This window comes from Pseudophryne corroboree, chromosome 3, assembly GCF_028390025.1.
Source record: "Pseudophryne corroboree isolate aPseCor3 chromosome 3, aPseCor3.hap2, whole genome shotgun sequence".
Classification (NCBI taxonomy): Eukaryota; Metazoa; Chordata; class Amphibia; order Anura; family Myobatrachidae; genus Pseudophryne; species Pseudophryne corroboree.
In genome coordinates, this window is record NC_086446.1 from 255,620,510 (window position 1) to 255,626,749 (window position 6,240).

General features: G+C 40.7%; 1 long non-coding RNA gene across 1 annotated transcript; it reads right to left on the minus strand.

The window, feature by feature from the left end:
* Positions 1 to 237: 237 nt before the first annotated feature.
* On the minus strand, positions 238 to 5,595 carry LOC135057670 (uncharacterized). Its single transcript, XR_010244288.1, has 2 exons — positions 5,391 to 5,595; positions 238 to 470 (listed from the first exon to the last, which is right to left on the minus strand). It is a non-coding gene; the product is annotated as an uncharacterized LOC135057670 (long non-coding RNA).
* Between the last annotated feature and the right edge of the window lie 645 nt (positions 5,596 to 6,240).

A 6,240-nucleotide genomic window follows, 5' to 3' on the forward strand; every position in this document is an offset into this window, starting at 1 on the left:
TTTTCAATTTAGTTAGTAAACTTTTTTAAACAGCATTATCATATCTATTGTGTAACCTTGTTGCGTAACTGTAAAAATGATGTTGTATTGTGATTTTTTTTTTTTTTAAGAATATATAAAAAAGATGTTGGTATTGTTATTATTTACAAAGTTTATACATATATTAGCATCACTTGTATGTTATAGTTGTATAAAAGTAGAGTTCTAATGTCATTGCTTACAATCAATAACTTCTGATGTCATCACTTAAGTGTTTATTAAGAAAACTTGCATATTATAAGGATAATGCAGCAACTACTGTACATCACTATGGATATTTGTAGTCACCTCGGAGATCCACAATGTCTTCTAACAATCCTATAATTTACAGTAGGGGAATACAGTATACTTTACAGTATACAGTATAATCCTGTACTGTATGTACTGTGTACTCTGTACAGCGCTACAGGAAATCTTGGATCTTTATAAATCTGCAAAACAATAACAACAGCATTGGTTTCTTTTATTCTGCAGAAAAAAAGTAATAATAATTTATATGCATGTTTGCATTTGTTAATTTGAAGGGAAACAGCCATGCTAGCTTCTCCAGTGGGCATAATAACATATTCTTTATTCACAGCATGAAATAGATGCTCCAGTGGCCAAGATACAGTATTATAATGATGGTATCTTGCATGATTTGCATTCCAAGCAATAACTATGGTATTAGACAAAGTATCTCTGATGCATTTGTTTTACTCAACACAAAAAGCTTTACAAAACAGTCATAGCAAAATGCTTTCACATACTGTATTTATACACAGACCTAGAGCTATTACACAGTTGGGCCCATTAAAGTCAGGAAAATACCAAATAGTGTATTAAATGTAGAGATGTGCACTGACTCCTGTGTTTTAGTTTTGGGTTTGAATTCATCTTCATGTTTTGGTTTTGCCAAACCACCCACAATTGCTGGTCCAAACTGCTCAATGCTGCTGATACTGGACTGCTTATTATTTTGCAAATTATTATCATTTTGTTAAATACTGTAAGTTGTATGAACTCACTGCAAATGCTGTAACAGGGATGAGGTGCCTAGATAGTCCCTACCTCTACTAACTTTACCCTCACAAATGGTACAGATGCCTTCACAAATGTTGTCAGTACTTGGGTAAAATTAATTCCACATCAAAAAGGTGTCTTTTTTAGACTTATACCCAAGCATGACAATGGCTTTCTCTTTTACATGAGCAAGAACTGCTGCCACTAATGGTTGACTTACACAAAAAACATCCTCATCATCAACATCCTCATTAGCATCAGATAGTGCAACATGGACACCCCTACATTCTCTTTAGGGATTTGTGAACACACAGTTTATTCTTCAGCCTTAGTGTTATTCTTTTTTGGGGGCACTGATTTGTCTGTTTTGAAGGGGACATCTCTACCTCTTTTCTTTTACATTTTGAAAGATTTAGATTTTAGGTGCCTTTTCTTAAACTTTGTGTCCCCTGGACAACCTTTAGTAGATGTTTGAGTATTATCATGACTGGCAGCAGTCACAGCACTAGTACTGGGTTGCTGCTCCTGCTCTTCATTGATGTTGACTGATCCATATCAACTCACAGCGCTACAAGTAATGGTGGCATCTATTTAATGCTATTTTTTAACTACAGTGCCTGAACAACAACATACATTTTTTTTAACACTGCAGTAAGTGATGGTGACACCTACTGAACATTATGGTTTAAGCACAGTGCTCAACAACATCCACTTTTTTTTAACACTGCAGTAAGTAATGGTAGCACCTACTGAAAGTTATTTTTTAGCAGTGTTTGAACTTATCCCGATTTGCATAACACAGACACAGTCACAGTGCTGCAGACCACAGCCCTTTACTATTGACACAGTAGCCCACAGCCTTTACACTGCAAGCCCACAGCCCTTCACTGATGATGATGATGATGATGATGATGATGATGATGATGACAGACTGACACAGTCACAGACAGTGCTGCAGCCTAAATCCCTAGTTCACTGATGACACTGAGTGTATCACAGACTAGTATCCCACGGCCCTTAATCATAGTCACAGTAGCACTTGAACACTTTGTAGCCCACCCCACATCCTCTCCCAATGGTGTTCTATGTGAAATGGCACTCAAAGCACAAGGAGGGCTGTTATCGAATCCAAAACACCTAAGATCCGACATCAGGAGGAAGATGTTTTGCCTCTTTTTCGTATGGGAGTCTGGTGGGAAATACCAAGCCTGGGATTGGAAGTACTCAGAAACTGAGTACTTTGATTAAGTTGGAAACCGAGCCATACATCTTTTATTAAATGAGATCCAAAAGAAATGTTTAAATCAAGAATACAATCATGCTTCCCTAAATTGTGTATCCATTTTGTCTGGCACCTCCAAACTAGAAATGAAAGAGAACGCAAACAGTATAGTATGTGCTTGATTCAGATATGTGCACTAATCCCGTTGCAACTACATCTTTGTAAACAGATACTGTTGCAACCTCTGGGATTTGTATTGTAACATCCACTGGTGGCTTAGCAAATCTAATCATCTGTATGCAAAGACACAGCATCAGTCACAGATCAGTTTACTGTGATCATCTTTTTTTATTGAATCATGACATTTTATGTTAGTGCCACTTCATTGTTTCAACCATTTCATTGCTTACTGTAAGGTGTACAGAATGTGGTTACATTCAGAGGTCTATACAAAGAATGGGCTGCTTGCTTTTTTCAATATCATAGAACCATAGTTCGACACCCATCATTACTTTTACATCATTTGTGTTGTGACTGCCCATGAGGACTAAGCTTGGTGTAGTTTCTGTTGAAGTGAACCAAGAGCCCAAGTTCATCCTTGTTCCTGCTCCACAAGGCAACTGGCCATTTAGTAGGGTAACAATTATATTTTAACTTAGAAATCTCAGTATCAATTTCCTACTGAAGTTAAAAAAAATATTCATAAGTGAAAATGGTAGGTGTTCTGGTCAGCCACTCTCCTGCTGGCTCTGGCTGGTGCAGTTCTGCTTCCAGCATCTCACAGGTAGTCACAGCTCCCATAGGGATGTGTGTGTAGCACTGTCAATAATTTAAAGGTCCAGTAGTGCCAAAAAGTTTGGAACCAATTTTAGGTCACATTCTCTACAAGGAAGTTTCTGATCACTACCCATTGCCAGAGTATAGGTTTCAATACCTAACTCTAGCATCTTGCCTTGTGCTTCATAGTGCCTTCCCTGAGGGATCTCCATTACCTGATCCTACAGTCAGGGCCAGACTGCCCATCTGGCAATTCTGGCATTTGCCAGAAGGGACAATGGTCTGGTGGGCTGGGCAAATAGATAGCTGGGATAGCCACGCACAGCGCAGCTTCTATCTCTCTGGGTTTCCCTTCCCCGCCTAAAGTGTCTCTTTCCAAGAAAGATGGGGGCGTGCCACAAGTACATGCCCTCTGACTCACTGCATGCTCCTTGTGAGCTGTGTTCATGCCCCATTTAACTGGCATGCATGCCCCCTTCATAGATGCCTTCGGCGCGCACGTTCACGGCAATACCAGGGATGAAAAATGGCCCTAGTCTGTCCCTGCCTACAGTAGTTCTCTTGTGTGTCTGATTCCTGCCTGACCCATGTGTGACCCCTGCCTGACCACTGAATGTTCTTAAACCCGAGTTCCCATCTAGCTCTGATTCAGTTGGATAGCTCCATGTTGATAAGCATATTATTAGCTTCTACTCCATTGCATAACAGTGCCAGTAATTGGAAACTAAGACAGAGGACTGCAGCATAGACCAAACTTCCTTGCAGGGGTCCCTGGTGAAAACCAAAATGTTAGACTCCATGCCTGTGTTCTTGCTCTCAGCCAATCCCAAAGTATGGTTTAGCACCCATTATCAATCTGTAGGTTGCAACAATTAGAATATTTATGCATATGGTACCGAACAATGTTATCATAGGGAGGATGCATGCAGCAGGGGCAAGGTAAAGTGGGAGGAACACTGAATGGAGGAGATAAGAAGGTGGGAGAGGACAGCTGATTTTTTATCTATGTTAGGGAACTCTAGAACTATTGTGTGAGATCCCTAGAGCCAGTGAGAGGGGTTTCTGCCTATAACAGTCCCCCATTGTTCCCTTAGTGTATGATGTACACACCAGTATTTAGGTTGTTGCTATGACTTAAACATCTTGAAGTAGGGGCTTACACAATAGGCTGGGGACCACAGGATTATTAGCTAGAGTAGGAGCTGCAGGTAACACAATATGGCAAGGAAGCAGTTAACAGGATTGTAACCTTAGGATACTGGATGTGTTGAGGACTCTAGAGCAGGGTGTAGCTGAGATCTATCAGTATGACCTTATGCAGACTGTGGATGTGTAGTTTACCATTAAAGTAATGAGAGCTCAGTAGTTCAACACAGTACTTGAACACAGGTGAAATGCAGCTGAGGAATGAGCTCACAGATCTGAACCAAAGCTTTGATGCAGCACAAGATCATAACACAGTGACTTCTGCTGTTTGTAATGAATGTCAACAGGAATGATGAAATACTCAATACCTTTATTTAAACTGCAGAGTAAATGTATAAAATAATAAATAGCAGTTGAAATCCACAGAATGGATCGCATAAATAAAACAAAAGTCCAATGAGAGTCCATCTGTGCCCTGTGGAGATATCCACGAGGCACAGATGAAGTCCCTAGTAATTAGCAAATGCACAGAGCATCCAGCATGGACATAGCTGAGGAAATAATTCAGGAACTAGCAAAACAAATAGGGGCCGACAGACCAGGCTACCAACTTGAACTAGGAAGTTAGACACAGTCAAAATGAAATATCACTGGCAGTGTGGAACAGGGCTGGCTGCCTCGTAGCAGGATCAGGGACCAATAACAGAGCACAAAGCAGACCGGGTCCCTTAATGATAAACTAAATGCACCTAGCAAGCTACAAATAGTTTACCAGTGTCCTGGCTGACAGGCAACATCTGGGACCAGGAATCAGAGCAGCAAGCTGGAGTTCCAGTTACCCGGCAACTGCAGGGACCAGCAACTCCCGCAGGCAGCATGACATGGCATCCTGATCACCTGGCAATGACCAGGACCCGCTACCAAGATAACTGCAGCAGCAACTCATAAGAATCTGCTGGGGCAAGTGCCAATAAATGTATTGTGCAAGTTGAACAGCATAAAAGTAAGAGCATTAAAGAACAGAGATTCTAACCCTTAGTCTCTTTCCCACCCATACCAATGCAGTGAATAGTCTATGCAGCATAATATATAAATGGTTGGAGATAATGCAAAATCTAGTAGGTAAAATATGAATATGACCAATTTAATGGCTATTTTTCATGAAGAAAAAGAAAAAAAAATGCACATAGAAATATAATCATACATTTCCGGCTTTTGTATCTCTGTGCCTCCCAGGTCTGTCTCTGCAAGCTGCTGCACCTTGCACTTAGAGGATTTGGGGCTGACTTGTAGCACCATTCAATGCCTCCCAGAGACCTTCAGCTCCCCTCAGCAGACTCAGCTGCTGTTCCTTAGATGCAGCTTCACACACACACACCTGTCAGACTGCAGCGCAGCTCCTGGATACCCCAGCCTTCAGTCCTCCCCAACTGCCATTGCAACTGTCACCACCTAACACTGCATGAGACATCTGAACTTTCGTGCAGCTGCTTGGAATTATCTGTCTGTGTAAGCATATGCAGAAGCATTGTAGCACACTCCACAGTGTCAGATGTATTACTTTGCGTAGCATGGTATTACAGTTTATGTTGCTGTCAGTGAGGCAGGGATGTGCTGCTGTTAGTGAAGCAGGGTTGTGATTCATTTCTGTGTTGGAGTGATACAGCTTTGGCTCTATGCTGTGGTTTTGGTGACAGTCGGAAGTAGTTCAAGTGTGCAATCATTGGGAAATAATGAACGCTCATGATTTGTTTTGTGTCCAATCATGTTAGTTGTCTATCATTACAAAAAATTATCTATACCAGTGGTTCCTAAACTTTTTTGAATCATGGAGCCCTAGAGTATTCAAATTATTTTCACGGCACCCCTAGGACAAAGGTTTTTTTGTTGAGAAATTCAGAAAACAATTCAGTAAATTGTGTTTATATGACATTTTTAGGTTCAGTTATGTAATGAGGGACATGATTTGCTGTTTATCCACATAGTTTATGATTGGAAGTCATAAGCACTGGTTTTGCCTATTACATTGAACATAAAGAGTTTGAATTGGTCCT